Below are 20090 nucleotides of genomic sequence, written 5' to 3'. Positions count from 1 at the left end.
TGGCACAACTTTGGTGAAGAAACTATGCCTAGAAAACCAAACCAAGTTGACTAAAAGTTTTCCCTAATCCTGGTGACCTGCATTTTGCCTGGGCAAAATGACCAAATAAACAGTGTTTGGTCATTTGGCCATAACTGAGAGTAGAAAGGTCCAATTGACCTGAAATTTTACCAGAAACAAGCTGAGATATAGACCAACAATTTTCATGAGGAAACCTAACTCAAATTATGATCAGAAGATATTTAAAAAATGAGTTGTATTCACTGTTCCTAACACTATAGATTTGATCAGTCTAGAAATTCAGGAAAAACTTTCAATCCGGCCAGTTATGGTTTCTGGGCCATAACTTGAGCTACAAAACTCCAAATGGTGTAATTCAAAAAAGGAAATGCAACTAGAAAAAATAGGAAACAACTTTTATGTTGATCATTTTGCCAAATTCCGATTGCAAAAATAACTAATGGAATAGTAAAGACAAAGCATGAAAACTAAAAATTCTGTCTTATTAACATTAAGTTTAGAAATAGTATTGGCAATCAATACCAACAAGTTTAGAATGTAAAATGTGGTATGTTGAGCGTATTAGAACCAATGTACCTATTGTCTATGTAAAAGTCAACATTTTAGTTGATCAATAAAATGAATCGTAAAACCTAAACTTAAATTTCAAGAATTGTAAAGTTTGAAAGTGTAATATGCCCTAGTACACCTAGCAAGATTGGTTTGGATAGGTTGGCATGCCAATAGGGTTCTGTTAGCAGTACTGCATATGGCTTCATGCCATTCTATGTTTCATGGCTTTCCATGCCATTCTGTGACATAATAGCCTTTGGCTATGTTATTTGAGTTGATATAATTGGGTTTTAACCTTGATAATTATTACAGCTTATTAGTTGTTCTATTGCACACCGGGAGACACAATGTGACCGATGGTGTGATGGTCCAAGGTACTTACTACCCAGTGCTAGTTTACCCATTTATCTAGTCCAGTCGACTAATATAGGTTACTCGGGCAATGATAATAAACCTTACCAAATTTTATTTGAATAACACTGCAAATAATATCAGAAATTAATTCTACTAAAAAATGTAAACATACATTCTGCATACTTAATTTTATTATATTTTATTTTATTTTATATTATCGCCACTAAGCAGAATTGCTTAGCGCGTCGCTTTTGCCACGCGCAGGTACTGGAGACCTAGCTGGGAGCCCAGCAGACATCAGACAGGGTGAGCCTTCAGAGCTGCATCCGGGGTCCAGAGTCACCTCACATCTGCACTGCATATGGTAGGACATTAGGATTTTGGGTAGCATTTTGTATTTTGCATTCTGTATTATGTATTAGTTTTGGGATTGTAACTATCAACTCTTGTAATTATGTAATAATGTAAATATATGAAATTTCATGTTATTGAAATTTTCTGTATAATGTATGTTGATAAATAAAATGTTGAGAAATATTTATGAATATGCTTCAAATGATAAAGTGAACAGAAAAGTTTTGAAAAATAGTATTGTGATTTGATATTGAGATTTTGAGATTGACTTGAAATGTGTATAATGAAGTTTGGATTTGGAAATTATATTGAAAGTTTGTTTTTTTAAACAGGTTTAGAAGAACTATTTTTCCAATTTATAGCCGGCACTCTGCCGGATTTTCTATAAAATTTGTGAAAAAATTTAGATTTATCAAAAATTGTAAATAAATGAATTAAAAGGGATAAATTGTAATTGAAACATGAATTGGTGCTCGGCACACTAGGTAGCATATCTTGCTCGGCTACACTGTAGACGGGTAAGGGGTGTCACATAAATTGTTGAATAAATTTGTATAAGTCAAATATGATTTTTCTTATGCATCTAAGGATTATTTACATCGTTTTGAAGATTGTGAATTATGAAATGAATTTATATTATGAAAAGGCAGATGTTAGCTATGTAACACCCTCCCTATAGCAATTCCGTACATTTTACTGTTCCGGTGACCAGTGTCGGTCCGGATAGCTAGAACGTCTGGAAAAATATTTAAACTAAAGTGAGGAACCATAACTAACTCAAATATTAATAAGAAAAATTTAGGAAAAATTTCAGAAATAAAATACAAACAAGTTAAATGAGCCGCTACCCTAGCAATGGGTAAACTAGTAGGAAGTTGCGGTTTTCACAACTAGGGGCCCTAAACCCAGCGAAAAATTCATAAAATAATTTTTGAGACTCCAGAGAAGGGTCATTGAGGTTTCTATGGCATTAGAATGCCAAGAAAAGGTTTAAAAAAACTTCTAAATTGATACAGACAATTTTAGTCTGTTAAGCCAAACGGAGGGCATTTTGGTCATTTCGTCTTCAGAGATGATTTTTGGCCGACTTGTCCAGTTAAGTAAATAATTATTATGACATAAAATGTGAATAAATATTGCTAAAAATTAAATTGAAATTCAGTAGACAAGAAAAGGAAGGAAAATAAAAGAATTGGAATTATGACATCATTATGATGTCATTAAAAATCCTCCCACCCAATCAAACTTTGACACATGGCATTAACTTATTTAAAACGACTTAATGGGCAAAAAAAAAAAAAAGAAAAATAAGTTGCTTCTTCAACATTTGGGGCAGCCAAAAACGTGGAGAGAACGAGAGAGGAAGGAAAACTCCATTAAAGCTCACCCAAGCTCCCAACCTCACAAAATCTCACTCCAAAACCCTAGCCTTCTTCACAAAAAATTAACCTAGCACCTTGAGGAAGCTTTGGGCAGAAGAAAAAATTAAGAAGTTTTCTAAGCTAGGGAAACTCTCCAACAAAGGTTAGTGTCAATTAATTCTTTAAACTTGTATATGCATCATTAGGAAGTATGAATTGATCCATTGATTGTATGTGTTTGAAAAATTGAAAAGGTAGAGCTAGGGTTTGGACCCAAAATTGAGATGTTGATCATGTAATGGTAAAAGTAAGTTTTAATGGTTAATTAGTGACCATTTGGTTATGTGTGAATGAGAAATGAAGTGGTTTATATAGTGAGAAATGAAGTTGGTGTGGCTGCACTTGGTGACCTGCAGGGCTGGGCATGAGTCCAGCAAGTTTGGACAGCAATAACTTGAATTGTAGAGGTTCAATTGGTGCAAGGACAATTGGACATGAAACTAGAAACATAATGGCACAACTTTGGTGAAGGAACAATGTCCAGAAAACCAAACCAAGTTGACCAAAAGCTTGCCCTAATTCGGGTGACCTGCATTCTGCCTGGGCAAAATGACCAAATGAACAGTGTTTGGTCATTTGGCCATAACTCAGTGTAGAAAGGTCCAATTGACCTGAAATTTTACCAGCAACAAGCTGAGATATAGAACTACAGCTTTCTTGAAGAAACCTAACCCAAATTATGACCAGAACATATTCAAAAAGTGAGTTGCAATCACTGTTCCAAGTACTGTAGATTTAGTCAGTCCAGAAATTCTAGAAAAATTTCAATCCGGCCAGTTGTGGTTTTTGGGCCATAACATGAGCTACAAAACTCCAAATGGAGTGATTCAAAAAAAGGAAATATAACTAGACAAAATAAGGAACAACTTTCATGTTGATTATTTTGCCAAATTCCCACTATAAAAATGGCTAATAGAACAGTAAACACAAAGCTTGAAATCTGAAAATTTTGAACAATTAACATTAAGCTTAGAAATGGTATTGGCAACCAATACCAACAATTTTAGAATGCAAAATGTGGTATGTTGGGAGTATTAGAACCAATGTACCTATTGTCTGTGCAAAAGTCAACATTTTAGTTGACTAATGAAATGAATAGTAACACCTAAACTTAAATTTCAAGAATTGTAAAGTTTAAAAGTGTAACATGCCCTAGTACACCTAGCAAGATTGGTTTGGATAGGTTGGCATGCCAATAGGGTTCAGTTAGCAGTACTGCACATGGCATTATGCCATTCTATGATTTTATGGCTTTTAGCCATTCTGACATTGTGTTGATACTTGGCCTTGTGCCCAATATTTATTACAGCTCATTAGCTGTTCTGTTGCACACCAGAAGATACATATGTGACTGATGGTGTGACGGCCCGAGGTACTTGATACCCAGTGTTAGTTTACCCGTTTATACATTCCAGTCGTCTAGTATAGGTTACTTGGGCAACTAAAAATGGAAGTGGATAAATTTAATGAAATTATGAATATAACAAATACAAAATAAATAAGATTACCAATACTGATCGAAAAATTGTCTGCATAAGACATCAAAACATGCACTGCATATTTATTTTCTATTATTTCTTTTTATTTTATTATTGGCACCACTAAGCATTATTGCTTAGTGTGTTGCTTTTTCCCACGCGTAGGTTCTGGAGAGACCGACCAAGAGCCCAGTAGACCACAGACTGAAGGAACGGAAGCGTGAAAAACACAAGTTTATACCATTGAATTCAAAAATTTTCACCTAGGATCACATGCATCATGCAAGATTTATTTTTATCTATTTGATTTCAATGATAAACAACATATTAAAACTCTTTTAATATGTTTTTGGATCTGTATTTGCCATTTAAGATTTTAAAATTAATTAGATTAATTTTAGAACCCTAGATTAAATCAAGAACTATTACACTAACCTCTTGATGCACTGCAGCGTGTCTGCGCCTTTGAGATTCATCTTCAGGACACCAGATGTTGTCCCTCTAGCTTGTCCACACCAAGAACACCTATAGCAGCCCTTGAATAGCTTCTAAAGCTTTTTCTATTAATTAGAAAATCAAGTTCTGCCTTTTAAGAGATTAAAGATGTAAACAGGACACTAGAAACAATTTCTAGTGTTCTTAATTCAAGAGATTGATGGCTAATCTCTTTGAATTGATAAGAGATGAAGAAGAAGAGATAAAAACCCTCAAAGTGGCGTGACAAAGGAGTGTGGCTGCTGGTTGTGTTTTATTTTCTCATAACAACACTTAAATAGCTAGGTTAACACATTAAACCCTTGCCACATGTCACCCTTTGATTAGCTCTAGGTTTAAGTGACCCAAACACATTGTGCCAAGTGTCAAACCTATATTTAATCTTGATTTTAATCATCTTACATGATTAAAAAACATATTTCAAGCTAATGTGTTATGCCATGTGTCACCATCTCATGGTGCCACGTGTCACACTGCAAAATGACCAAAATGCCCCTGTGTCTTAATTTTGAGTTCTCAACCCAAAATAATTATTTTTCTTCTTCTAATTAATTTATATCAAATATAAATTAATTAATTAATCTCTATTAATTAATTTCTCATTAATTAAATTTATATTTAAACACTTTAAATATAAATTTAACTTATATTATACATCCAATAATCTAGATTTGGTTTCAAGTCATGCTAGGGACTTTGCAATCTAATTGCAAACCAAACCTATTTAATTAATCAATTAAACTCTTTAATTAATTAATTAAATCATATTTAAATAGGTGATAACTTGTGTATGAGTGTGACTTACTAGGCTCATCACTAATTGGCAATGAGACATGATATCAACTCTTAATATCATCAGAACTCTTTCTTATCATAAATGATTTCTCTAAATCATTTTATGAACCTCATAGACCATGGTTAACACCTAGCATAGCATGCCATGGCCACCCAATTAGTAAGAAGGTTTACCTTAAATGAACCTATAATCATATGTTACCATGCACTATAATCTCTCCATTATAAAATACCAACTCAAAATGGAGTCATTTTTTATGTCAAACTCCATTTGCTATTAATATTATGTTCTCTTTTAATTCGTGTTCTTGATTAAAAGATTTTCTCATCGAAACTCTTTTCGAATAAATCTATCTGTCTGGCCAGAACTTGAAACATCAAGAACAATAAAATTAACAGAGGATTTTATCTCAATTTTCTTAGAGGAAAAGATTAAATCTTGATCAACAACTACCTCAATATATAAATAGTAGGAGCAAACACATGCCCATATACCCATACACGGTACAAGTATGAAAGCGAGATCAAACTCAAACTACCTATATACAAGATAACTGTGCTATCTCGTGTCTAAAGATTATATGCATCGATATGATTTATGACAAAACATTGACAAGAGTAAACTCCATGTGCTTGTCATAAGTGTCACTGGTTCGCCTACTTATCATTTATAAGTGCCTATCATGTTTGTCATATGGCATGAGACTCACCATTCCATCTTATTTATATCTCATATAAATAACTTGGGAACAAACATGAATACAATATTTATGGATAAGTCATGTCCTTATTATGAAGTATCCTCGATTGTGAACCTATTTATGATACTTTGTGCTAGAAATATTGTCACTCATATTCTTAACAACTTAAGAATAATATTTCTAACAAAATATCAATGGACCTTTTCTATTACACATAAATATATTATGTAAACGGAAAAGTGGAAATGCCTTTTATTAATAAAAATATATACAAGATACATACTAAATGATATGCTCTAGGGCATACTACTAACAATCTCCCACTAGCACTAGAGCCATTCATTACAATACCTTAGACCCATCTTCTCAAGATGTCAGTCTAACTGAGCTTGTTAAAAAGGCTTAGTGAATGGATCACCGAATTTTTCACCGATGTTATTTTCTGCATGACTATATCGCCTTGCCCAACTATATCTCTGATAATGTGATAGTGCCTTTCTATGTGTTTGGATTTTGGGTGAGACCTTAGTTCCTTAGCCTGCATGACTGCTCCATTGTTGTCACAGTGTAATGGAACTGCTGACTCAATGGAAGGAACTACTGTAAGTTCTGTCACGAACTTTTTTATCCAAACAGCTTCCTTTGCAGCATCTGATGCAGCAATATACTCAGCCTCTGTAGTGGATTCTGCAATGCTCGCTTGGAACTCTTCCAACCGATCGCACCTCCATTACAAATGAACACATATCCGAGGTAGACTTTCTATCATCGATATCCGATTGGAAATCGAATCGTGATAACCATCCAATTGCAAGTCTCCACCTCCATAAATCAAGAATAAATCCTTAGTTCTTCTCAAGTACTTAAGGATATTCTTGATGACTATCGATGTTCCAAACCTGGATTGGATTGATACCGCTAGTCAAACTAACGAGATATGCGAGATCCAGCCTAGTACACAACATTGCATACATTAAACTTCCAATAGCCGAAGCATATGGAATCCTGACCATCTTATCTCTTTCTTCAGGTGTCTTTGGAGACATCTCTTTAGAAAGATGGATACCATGTCTCACTGGTAACAATCCTCTCTTGGAATCAAGCATGTTAAACCTCTTTAACACCATTTCAAAGTATAGACTTTGGGATAAACCAATTATTCTTTTCGCTCTATCTCTATAGATGTGAATCCCAAGAATATAGGTTGCCTCCCCTAAGTCTTTCATGGAGAATGTATTTGACAATCATACCTTTATAGTCGTCAACATACCTGTGTCATTACCCATCAACAGTATGTCATCCATATATAAGACAAGGAAAGTGATAGCACTGTCACTAACCTTCTTATATACACATGGCTCATCCTCATTTTTGATAAAACCAAAGGACTTAATGGCTTCATCAAAACGGATGTTCCAACTCCTCGAAGCTTGTTTCAACCCATAAATGGATCGCTTTAGCTTGCATACCTTGGAACCATCTTGGGATTCAAATCCCTTAGGTTGTTCCATGAAAATGTTTTCTTCAATGTATCCATTGAGAAAAGCAGTTTTGACATCCATCTGCCAAATCTCATAATCATAGTACGCAGCTATTGCTAATAAAATCCTAATTGATTTAAGCATGGCAACAGGGGAGAAAGTCTCCTCATAGTCGATTCCTTGCCTTTGGCGAAACCCTTTCGCTACTAGCCTTGCCTTATAGGTCTCTACCTTTCCATCAGAACCAATTTTCTTCTTGAAAACCCATTTGTTCCCTATAGGTACAATACCTTCAGGTGGGTCAACAAGATCCCAAACTTGATTCTTATACATGGAATCAATCTCGGATTTCATAGCATCAATCCATTTTGAAGAGTCTATATCTGATATAGCTTCTTCATAGGTAAGTGGATCATCTCCATGATCTACTTCTTCATGAGTAGACAACTCTTGTTCTTCTTCATGAAGAAAACCATATCTCACTTGTGGGTGAGATACCCTGGTTGTTCTACGAGGAACAGCAGTAGATGTTTTATCAACGGGTATTGGTTGACTAGATGGATCTATATCCATCTGATCTGTTGGTTGGTCAGAATTCTCCAAATCTAACTCTATTTGCCTTCCTTTGCCTCCTTCTTGAACAAACTGTTGTTCAAGAAATGTGGCATCTCTACTTATAACAACCTTTTGTGAAGTAGGCAAATAAAATAATATCCAAAACTATCTTTTGGATATCCAACAAATCGACCCTTTTCTGATCAGGCCTCCAATTTATCAGTGTTCAGCTTTTTGATATAAGCTGGACAACCCCAAATCTTAACATGCTTAAGACTTGGTTTTCTTCCATGCCATATCTCATAAGGTGTGGAAGAAACTAATTTTGATGGAATCCTATTCAGAATATACAAAGCTGATTCTAATGCAAATCCCCAAAAGGAGATTGGCATATCAGTATAGCTCATCATACTACGTACCATATCCAATAGGGTACGATTTCTACTTTCATATACACTATTCAGTTGTGGTGTTCCTGGAGGAGTCAGCTGAGAAACAATGCCATGCTCTCTCAAGTATTCATCAAATTCAGTACTCAAATATTCACCTCCACGATCTGATCGAAGAGCTTTAATACTCTTTCCTGTTTGATTTTCTACTTCAGATTTAAATTCTTTGAACTTTTCAAAAGATTCATGTTTGTATTTCATCAAATACAAATACCCAAACCTTGATTTATCATCAGTAAAGGTAATAAAATAATGAAAGCCCCCTCTAGCCATTTCTTTAAATGGACCACATACATCACTATGTATTAGCACCAAAATATTTTCAGCTCTTAGCCCCTGTCCAACAAAGGGTGATCTAGTCATTTTGCCCTGAAGGCAAGATTCACAAGTTGGAGTAGGCTCAGAGTCCAATAAGGATAGAATCCCCATTTTCTCCAATTTTTTAATCCTATCTTCTGCAACATGACATAACCTTAAGTGCCAAATATATTTTGAACTTGAGTTGGTTTTCACCATGGCATTGCATTCATTTAGATTGCTATACTCTGGCCAGTGGAAACACTTTCTTACTGGTAATGGAAACACTTTCTTATTGGCAATGGAAACACTTTCCTGTTGGCAGTGGAAACACTTTCCTTTGTCTTCATTAGCTTTAGTCTTCCTTTTCTGTTTAGCTATTTTCTTAGAAGGACCAGGAATCTGAGGTTTCTTTTTCTTATTGCCCTTCTTCTTGTTGGACTTTCCAGCAGAAGAAGATGCAACCAAAGCTACCTCTTTTCCTTTATTGCTCAGCATATTCTTTTGGGCAATAACCAGCATGTTGAGTAAACCAGCTAAGGTGCATTCTGTTTAGTCATATGGAAATTTGTCACAAAATTCCCAAAAGACTCGTGAAGGGATCAAGGATCAAATCCGTCAGAATGGAAATCCATGTTGAAGTCAAGATGTTCCAACAACTCAATCACCGAATCATCTTGTGGACATGATCCCCAACATTCTCGTCCCTCGACATCCTCATATGGAATAGCCGTCTAGATATCTCATACCTAGCATTCCTGCCTGTACTCACCATACAACTCTTGTAGGTGAAGGAGGATCTCACTCGCACTGCATGTTCTCATGTTGCTTCAGAACTCATTACTCATGGAAGCAAGCATGTAACACTTAGCTCTCATATCATGCTCCTTCCACTTGTCCAAAGTTTCATGTTCCTCTTGTGTGGCCTCTGGAGGTAAGGGACCAGGAACATTTGAATCTAGAACATATCCTATATGTTCAAGGTTCAGGACAAGTTTCAAATTTCTTAGCCAATCAGACAGATTAGGTCCTGTCAACCTATTGTGATCAAGTATGCTTGCAAGGATATTGGATGGTGGTGGTTGTTTTATGCTCATTTTTATCAGAAAATTAACTTTAGAAAATAACCAGATTAATTAGTAAATGTATCATGTAATTAACCAAAATGATTATGGTCTTTTAATCAAATTGGTCCTCCCACTAACTTAGCGAATCCTACACTTCCAAAGTAGAAAACGGAAATCCTAGTTGGATGGATTTCTAGTGGGTGATTGAATTCTTATAATTCTATTGATCATCCTCAGGTACATCCATTATTGGAATTACAATAAACTATAAGTGAGCAACTCTTTGCCCATCACATCTCATGTGAGGCTCAATCCTTTACCTAGCCCCTAATGCTCAAAATCTCAGGTACATCCATTATTGACTTATCTTGTATTAGTTAAGTTGATCCCATTGAGCCAGTAATTATGCAAATAATTTTAATGTCCTCAGGTACATCCAATATTGGCCACTAAACCATTTACATATTTCCAACATCTCATGCTTAACAATTATTCTTAAGAAAATCTCTTAAATAAATTGCATCTTATGTAACTTTTTAAAATTTCTTAAAATAATTGCCCCAATGGAGGGCCTATGTTATAATTACTTTAATTATAGCATTTCCAACTTAATCATTTGTTTGGAAGATTTTATGGTCATTCTATTTACTATTAAGGTCTCACTTTGCACATTATCCATTTAGCATGCATATATCATATAATTGCATACATTCCCATACATCTCATGCATTCATGGATAAGCAGTAAATATGGTATGATCATGGACTTTCTAAGGGATTCAATTCTGAGCCACCAAGAATTGAATCAGGGCATTCCTAGGTGCATTTCATTCATTCATTTTACAAGAGTTGCTGAAGGAGTACATAATCAACACTTGATCTTGAATTCCTCCCACTGGTCCCACCAATGCTCTTGACCTCCTTGAACTTCTTGCAATCCAATATTACATAGTAATCCTTGGCATACCAAGGCGAATTTACAAGAACTTAAATAAATGAAATTACAACCCAAAATAAATTAATTAATTTACAATCCCAAAGAAACATAAAAGAAATAAATCCAATCACATTGGTCTTTTATAGTCCATGATCATCCATCATGCATATCACTATTTAACAATTAAATAAAACATACATACTTAAATTAAATTGAATATCTCATATTCAAATTAAAAATCCAGATTTGAATATGATTCAAATAAATTTAAAAATTCAGATTTGAATCTCATTCAAACAAATTCAAAAATTCAGATTTGAATCACATTCAAACAACTTTAAAAATTCAAATTTGAATCACATTCAAACATTTTTTAAAAAATCAGATTTGAATCACATTCAAATATTTTTTAAAAAATCATATCTAAATTTTATTCAATCAATTTTAAAAAATCAGATTTAAATATGATTCAAACAACTTTAAAAATTCAGATTTGAATCACATTCAAACAACTTTTAAAATTCAGATTTGAATCACATTCAAGCAATTTTTAAAATTCTGATTTGAATCATAATTTAATTGTGTGATAAAATTTCTAATTAAACAATTTAATTAGACATAAAATGGATCTTAAATCATACAACAATTGCACATTCACCATCCATTTACCTTTGCACACCATTGTGATGCATCAACCATGCACACCATGGTGTTCATCATTTGTGCCGCCACTTTGACTTTGCAACCAGCAATAAACTCTTGATCTCATGATCAAACACACAATTAAATCATATAAACATCAATCTAAATGGCAAATATAGTGGCTCTGATACCAATTGAAGGAACGGAAGCGTGAAAAACACAAGTTTATACCATTGAATTCAAAAATTTTCACCTAGGGTCACATGCATCATGCAAGATTTATTTTTATCTATTTGATTTCAATGATAAACAACATATTAAAACTCTTTTAATATGTTTTTGGATCTGTATTTGCCATTTAAGTTTTAAAATTAATCAGATTAATTTTAGAACCCTAGATTAAATCAAGAACGATTACACTAACCTCTTGATGCACTGCAGCGTGTCTGCGCCTTTGAGATTCATCTTCAGGACACCAGATGTTGTCCCTCTAGCTTGTCCACACCAAGAACACCTATAGCAGCCCTTGAATAGCTTCTAAAGCTTTTTCTATTAATTAGAAAATCAAGTTCTGCCTTTTAAGAGATTAAAGATGTAAACAGGACACTAGAAACAATTTCTAGTGTTCTTAATTCAAGAGATTGATGGCTAATCTCTTTGAATTGATAAGAGATGAAGAAGAAGAGATAAAAACCCTCAAAGTGGCGTGACAAAGGAGTGTGGCTGCTGGTTGTGTTTTATTTTCTCATAACAACACTTAAATAACTAGGTTAACACATTAAACCCTTGTCACATGTCACCCTTTGATTAGCTCTAGGTTTAAGTGACCCAATCACATTGTGCCAAGTGTCAAACCTATATTTAATCTTGATTTTAATCATCTTACATGATTAAAAAACATTTGGCAAGCTTATGTGTTATGCCATGTGTCACCATCTCATGGTGCCACGTGTTACACTACAAAATGACCAAAATGCCCCTGTGTCTTAATTTTGAGTTCTCAACCCAAAATAATTATTTTTCTTCTTCTAATTAATTTATATCAAATATAAATTAATTAATTAATCTCTATTAATTAATTTCTCATTAATTAAATTTATATTTAAACACTTTAAATATAAATTTAACTTATATTATACATCCAATAATCTAGATTTGGTTTCAAGTCATGCTAGGGACTTTGCAATCTAATTGCAAACCAAACCTATTTAATTAATCAATTAAACTCTTTAATTAATTAATTAAATCATATTTAAATAGGTGATAACTTGTGTATGTGTGTGACTTACTGGGCTCATCACTAATTGGCAATGAGACATGATATCAACTCTTAATATCATCAGAACTCTTTCTTATCATAAATGATTTCTCTAAATCATTTTATGAACCTCATAGACCATGGTTAACACCTAGTATAGCGTGCCATGGCCACCCAATTAGTAATAAGGTTTACCTTAAATGAACCTATAATCATATGTTACCATGCACTATAATCTCTCTATTACAAAATCCCAACTCAAGCTGGAGTCATGGTTTATGTCAAACTCCATTTGCTATGAATATTATGTTCTCTTTTAATTCCAGTTCTTGATTAAAAAGATTTTCTCATCAGAAACTCTTTTCTGAATAAATCTATCTGTCCTGGCCAGGAACTTGAAACATCAAGAACAATTAAATGAACATAGGATTTTATCTCTATTTACTTAGAGGAACAGATTGCATCTTGATCAACACCTACCTCCATATATAACTAGTAGGAGCCAACACATGCCCATCTACCCATACATAGTACAAGTATGAAAGCGATATCAAACTCAAACTACCTATATACAAGATAACTGTTATCTCAGTCTAAAGATTATATGCACTGATATGATTTATGACAAAACATTGACAAGAGTAAACTCCATGTGCTTGTCATAAGTGTCACTGGTTCGGCCTACTTATCATTTATAAGTGCCTATCATGTTTGTCATATGGCATGAGACTCACCATTCCATCTTATTTATATCTCATATAAATAACTTGGGAACAAACATGAATACAATCTTTCTGGATAAGTCATGTCCTTATTATGAAGTATCCTCGATTGTGAACCTATTTATGATACTTTGTGCTAGAAATATTGTCACTCATATTCTTAACAACTTAAGAATAATATTTCTAACAAAATATCAATGGACCTTTTCTATTACACATAAATATATTATGTAAACGGAAAAGTGAAAATGCCTTTTATTAATAAAAATATGTACAAGATACATACTAAATGATATGCTCTAGGGCATACTACTAACACAGACTGGGTGAGACCATCTGCAGCTCTGCATATTGTCCGTGTCACCTCACCGACGTTAGTGCATTGGTAGGACACTAGTTTTCATTTTGGGTTTTTTTTAATTAACTTTTATTTTCTCATATGTAATTGAAACTTATGTAATGTATTTTGGTATTAATGTAAATAGTGGACATTGTGTTTATGAATGAAAAAGTGAATATTTATTTATGACTTTTACATGATTATCATATGAGATGAATGATTGAGAAATGGAAATGTTGTTAAAAAACATATTGAGATTTTGTTGATGAAATGGAGTTTGGGATTGATTAAAAATATTGGAAGTGTTTTTCACAGGTTCTGAAGAACTGTTTTCTCCATTTTTAGCCGGTACTCTGTCGAATTTTCTATAAAATTTGTGGAACCTCAAATAAAATTATGATTTCAATAAATGACTGAAATGAATTACATTTCACAAATTGTACTTCATAACTATGAAGAAAAAAAAATAAATTAGGAAGAATAAAAATGATTAAATTAAAATAGGGTGTTCCGGTACACTGCGTGGCATATCTTGCTCGGCTACACTATAGACGGGTAAGGGGTGTCACAGGCTATGAATTTTATTGTAGGAGGGGGGTGAGCCGGTTTTGAATGTCTTTAGAAGTGTTTTGAGAAATTGTGTATTGCCAACCATGTGCATGAATTTACAACAACAAAATGTGTTTATTAATTGTAAATGAGTTTTGTGAATGGAAATTATTTTGAAATTGTATTTGATGTGATCTCCTCCACTTATTGGTGTTGAGTTTTCCTCTCTGACTTGCTAGTTGAGGTTGATTCGGATGAGTACTCATTAGCTAGCTAGCCTTTGGTGCCTCCCTTTAGCCTCGATTTATGGGGGGACTTTGCTTTGTCATGCTATACAACACGACATCGATTAGAAATTTTGTGTCATGGGTCTAACTGTGAGAATTGTTGGCAACACCCTTAAACTGTGATTTTTTTATAAACATGGGATTGAAAAAATAAATGTTTTGTCATTGATTGTAACTTATTATGATGATTTCATGGAATGGGATGATTTAAATAAAATGTGATTAAAATAAATGATTTGTTTTGATTGATAAATATTGGATTACTTTTGTGGATCATGGAAAATGTGATTTGATATGTTTTGATAAATTATGATTTACATTGAATTTTAAATTATTCGTTGTGCACTATTGAGTTCACTGCTTAACGATAGCTTTTGTATGCTATCACAGGTGCAAGAAAAGATAGAACAGTTGAGTGAGACTACTGGAAGCTGAACTTAGAGCTAAGTTTTGATTGGGTTTCAAGTATATTTAATTGCTATACCCTTGTAATTTATTTTCATGTAATCATGTAGATATATTTATGTAATTACATTCGAGCAGTTGTATATAAACTTTGTAATATTATTTTTGGGACTTTAATCAAATGTAAATTGTTGTAATATTATTTCTAGTGAGTTTGAACATTTGTAAATTTTGTAATATCAGTTTCCTCAATTTCAATGGATATAAATTTGTAATAAAATGTTTCTCGTATTGTAAATGTAAAAGCTCTGTCCTTTTTGGTTTGTGAATAAAAGAAAGAAAATTTTTGAATAATGATTTATTTAATTATGTTATATAATTGCCACTTGTGAATTTAACATGTTTTAAAATCGTGATTTAGCAAAATTTCAGACGTAACCATGTGAATTTTCCTTAAAATAAAATAAAATAAATTCTTTTAATTATAGAATGTCTAATTAATTTCTCAACTAACGTCTCCACCTTTTTGCAATAATTTAACAAAAAAAGAAAAGAATTTGTTTTGCCAAAATCTCTTATAGTATATTTAATAGATTATCAGTTCGCAAAGTGCGATAATTTATTAGGTATACTATAGGGTCATGTCATATCTTACGAAGGGGTAAGGTGTGATATGTTTTAGTGCTATCAGAGCGAGTTTTAATGTAAGTTTTGAGCTGTGAATTTGAAATACTTTTCAATAAGTACAACTGGTCAAATGTTTGATACATATAGTACATTTACATCATGAAAATGAACTGACGAGGAGAAATATCCTTCTATTGGTTGTTCAGGAGATAGAAAATCTGGTGAATAGATATCAAAGAGGGGGACAAAATAGTATATCCATCCGTTGTAGCTGACATACAGGAAGAGGCCCCAGCTCCTCAGAGTATCGGAGGCCTGGCTGCACTAGTCCCACCTATACAAATTAGCACACAAATAGCCCGACAAATGGCTATATTCTTTCAACAAATGGCTGACAACATATCAGCCCAAGCCCAAGTACAAACCCAACCCCCACAAAGGCAGCATGAAAAGGGGAAGGATGCGAAGTTTGCTTGCCAGAGTTCAGGCAGCAACTTGGGAAAGAGAAAAGACTTTGGGGGGCCCAGTACTTATAGATATGTAGAGACAGACCAACAGCATAGAGGCCACCCAAGATTAAATAGCAAATGACAAGAGGAGCATTATCAGCTCGCACTTGTAAGATATGTGGCAAGCTACACGGGGGTATCTGCTATAAAATCAATAAAGCATGCTATAACTACGACGAAATTGGACATTTCATCATGGATTGCACCAATACCCATATATCTGTGCCATTTACCACAACTGAAGGATCCATCCAAGGTTTTGCCCTCAGAGGTTCACAAACAGTCAGTAGGGGCAGAGGCAGAGGTAGAGACGGTGTTACTGACAGCCAAAGCATAGTAAATCAACTTCAGCAGAACAGTACACCAGCAACGGTGTACACCATGCGCCAAGGGGAAAAAGCAGAGACTTCAAACATAGTTGCTAGTACATTCTCAATCCTCGAATAGAATGTTTATTTGTTGTTTGATTCCAGCTCTACTTATTTATATGCTAGTGCTAGAATTATGAGTTCTACTACTATTCCTTTGCATGAAAATGAATTTTGATGTGCTGGAGACTAGTTCTTTAGGATAAGAACTACGGTAATAAGTGTGATTAGAACCAATTCTGGGAGAGTCTATTAGTGAAAGGTATTTTCTAGAGTATAATAAATTATAGAGCTAATTGGTGTGCCTATTTAGTGCAAGACAAGAGGACCTAAAAGGTGCGTTATAGCAATAAAGCTGCCCTAGATGAGGGCAAAGATATTATTGTTAGTAGTTGTTAGTGGAAATCACAATCAGAATAAGTTTAGGATAGTAGTGAATTCAAGAAGAATAAGATATAAGAAAATCTGGTCTATTGGGATATATCGTAGTAACTATGCAATGTTTTTCGATATTTGTGCTATAAGGTACAGATTACAGTACTGACTTGGGATTATTATGTAGAGCTACGTACTTCCCTATAGTACACCGAGATGAGGATGGTTGCAAATGGCTTCTGCTTTGGTACAGATATGCCATAACAGAGTTCTATTACTAGAAATAAGTTTCAAAATCCTAATTAGAGATTTAAAACCCTAGAGCTAGAATATTGGAAGGTCACAGTTGTAAGGTAGCTAGAGTTAGTGACTCAGTTACCCTAGCATGAGCTACAGTACATCAGGAATTATTATTAGACTAGAGATTTTAGTATAGTTATAAATTAAAGATACCACCTATAGGGTGAGGTCATCTGGTCTTTGATATGGGGTCTTATAGTTGTTCTGGCCTTGTAATAGACCTTTTGCCTAAAGTTTAATTAAAAAAAAAAAAAAAAAAAATAAAAGTAACATTTTATTTGTGTAGCAACAAGGCACAAAGTATGATTTTTTCCCCTAAAGGAGGCAAGATGTTATGGATGATGTTCATAACTTGTAAAATGACGCTTTAAGGAATTTACAGTATGAAAGGAGATTAAATAACTTTATATAAATGTGATAAGGAAGTAGATATAGTATTTCTTTTGTAGTCAGTTATACTACAAGAGTATAATAATTTTTTCTTAGAAGAGACTAAAGAATACCACTAATAAAATCATTTGTGAAATGAGTTTTAACTAGAATAGTAATGTGATAGAAAATAGTTGGTTTAGGTATTTCTTGGGAAGAAAAAAATTTTCATTGCGAGGGTCATAAGGATCAGATCATGATGGTGCAGAGCTTTTGAATGGCAAGGGAAAATAGAGAGTTCTGTAGACTCCCTTCTTAAGGTATTAGAGGGTAGTTATAGTTATGTAGAAGAGAGGACAATGATTGCAAATCAATGAAAAATAAGTTATAGAATATCGATAGATGAAGGAAGATATAGAAGTGAAAATTTGAATAGTTGGTTTAAATGTAACAAAGAGATACCATGAATATTAGTGGAAGTGCTGACTAGAGTGGTCAGAGGATCAATCCAGAGTAATATTGCAGTGTAAATGATTTATTAGAGATGATAAAAGGTAAAAGTTTTTGATATGACAATCGGGTCAAGAAAGAGAATAAGATTAAAGAATAATGTAGCCAAGGTTGAGTTGTAGAGGAGATAAAGGAGTTAATTAAGGAATAAATTGAAAAGCTCATATTAGGATAAGATTGGCAAAAATTAGAGTTAAGATTTAAAGGAAGCACATGCAGTCTTAGAAAGGGTAAATGAGGTAAACAGAAAGGTAAGAATGAAGAATGTAGGAAGGGATAACACTAAAGAGAATGTTTATTATGATATAGAATTTAGAAGTACAAGACTCAGTGTAACACCCCTATGTTCGGTAGTGCATTCTACTGTTCCGGTGACCAGTGTCTGTTCGGATAGCTAGGATGCTTGGAATTATATTTAAATATTAGTGTGAAGATATAAGGTAGTGAAATACAAGAAAAGAAAATAAAAGAGAAACAAAGGAAAAATAATAGCAATGAAATGAAACTAAGTTAAATGAGCCAACACCGCAGCGATGGGTGACCGCACGGCGCAGGCAATAGTCGACCCCAGGACTGTAGAGAACCCTCAAAATTTAATTTCGAGATATAATTAAAGACTTATTGAAGTATAAATTTCATTAGAAATATCAAAGAAAAATTAATTAATTAGTACAAAGAAAAATGAGAAATCGAGAAATCGACAAAACTCAGTGTTAGACAAAAATCGGGAGTGCAACCCAAATAAGGGCATTTTGGTCATTTGACACCTAGAATTGACTTTTGACCTCAATGTCCATTAAAAATAAGTGGTATTACACTTTAAAAATGTCATGAAAAATAAAAATGTGGTACATTATTTAAATAGTGAAAGAAATGAGGCAAATGTGCAAATTATGGAACCTTGACTAATTAAATCATTAATTTATGATTAGTGCTCCACTAAGTGGGATATTAGTGGACACATATAAGCCAAAGTGGACAGAATTCAACTTCATCTTCAACCTCACCATTGTGCCAAATTGCTCCTCCCATAAAACCTCCATGGCCAAATGTTAAGAGCTTCCATAACTCCACCATTTTCAACTCAAAACCTAAGGCTTACTTCATTAACTTTAATCCCCACATCACAAGGAAGAGATTAATGGTAATTTGAAGAGGATTAGTTGAGGTTTGATCAAGCTCTAACAATAGGTAAGTGTTTAAATTCCTTTTCTTCTTAAGTAAAGTTTGTGGGAAGTTTGAGATAAGTAAATTGATAAAATTTTTTTTGAGGTTTTGATGAGTTATTATTATGTACTAATTTGGGCAGCCATGGTGATTAAAGAACTTTGAATTGTCTTTACATGTATATGATGAGGATTGAAGTTAATTAAAGTAATTTAAGGTTTTAGCAAATGAATTTTATGTGTATATTGAGATTGTGCAATTGAATTGGAATTTGATTTTGAATTGGGAACTTTGAGTATAATTGATTAAAGTAGGCAGCCTTGATTCCATGAGAATGGATTAAATTATGTGTGAAAGAAGTGATTTATGATGATTAATTAAGGTATTATATGAGTAGTCAAGCTAATTATTGTGTATGTGTGAAATTAGTGCATTAGAATTTGGAACTTGGTAAGAGGTATTGAAGACTTTGGCTAATGGAAACTTTTGGCAGCCTTGAAGTTCAATGAAGAGTACTTAATTTCATGAAATTATTTGATGAATTATGGTACCAAGGATTGATGAATGTGTATGTAAATTAGTAGTGGAAATTACATGTAATGATTAGGTGTATTTATGTGTATATATTGTTGAATTTGGACTTTTGTGGTTTAGGGTTGTATTTGATGTATTGAGAATATTTGTATTATGTCCAAATTGACCATAG

This window comes from Hevea brasiliensis, chromosome 7, assembly GCF_030052815.1.
Source record: "Hevea brasiliensis isolate MT/VB/25A 57/8 chromosome 7, ASM3005281v1, whole genome shotgun sequence".
Taxonomy (NCBI): domain Eukaryota; kingdom Viridiplantae; phylum Streptophyta; class Magnoliopsida; order Malpighiales; family Euphorbiaceae; genus Hevea; species Hevea brasiliensis.
This window is presented reverse-complemented; position numbering follows the sequence as displayed.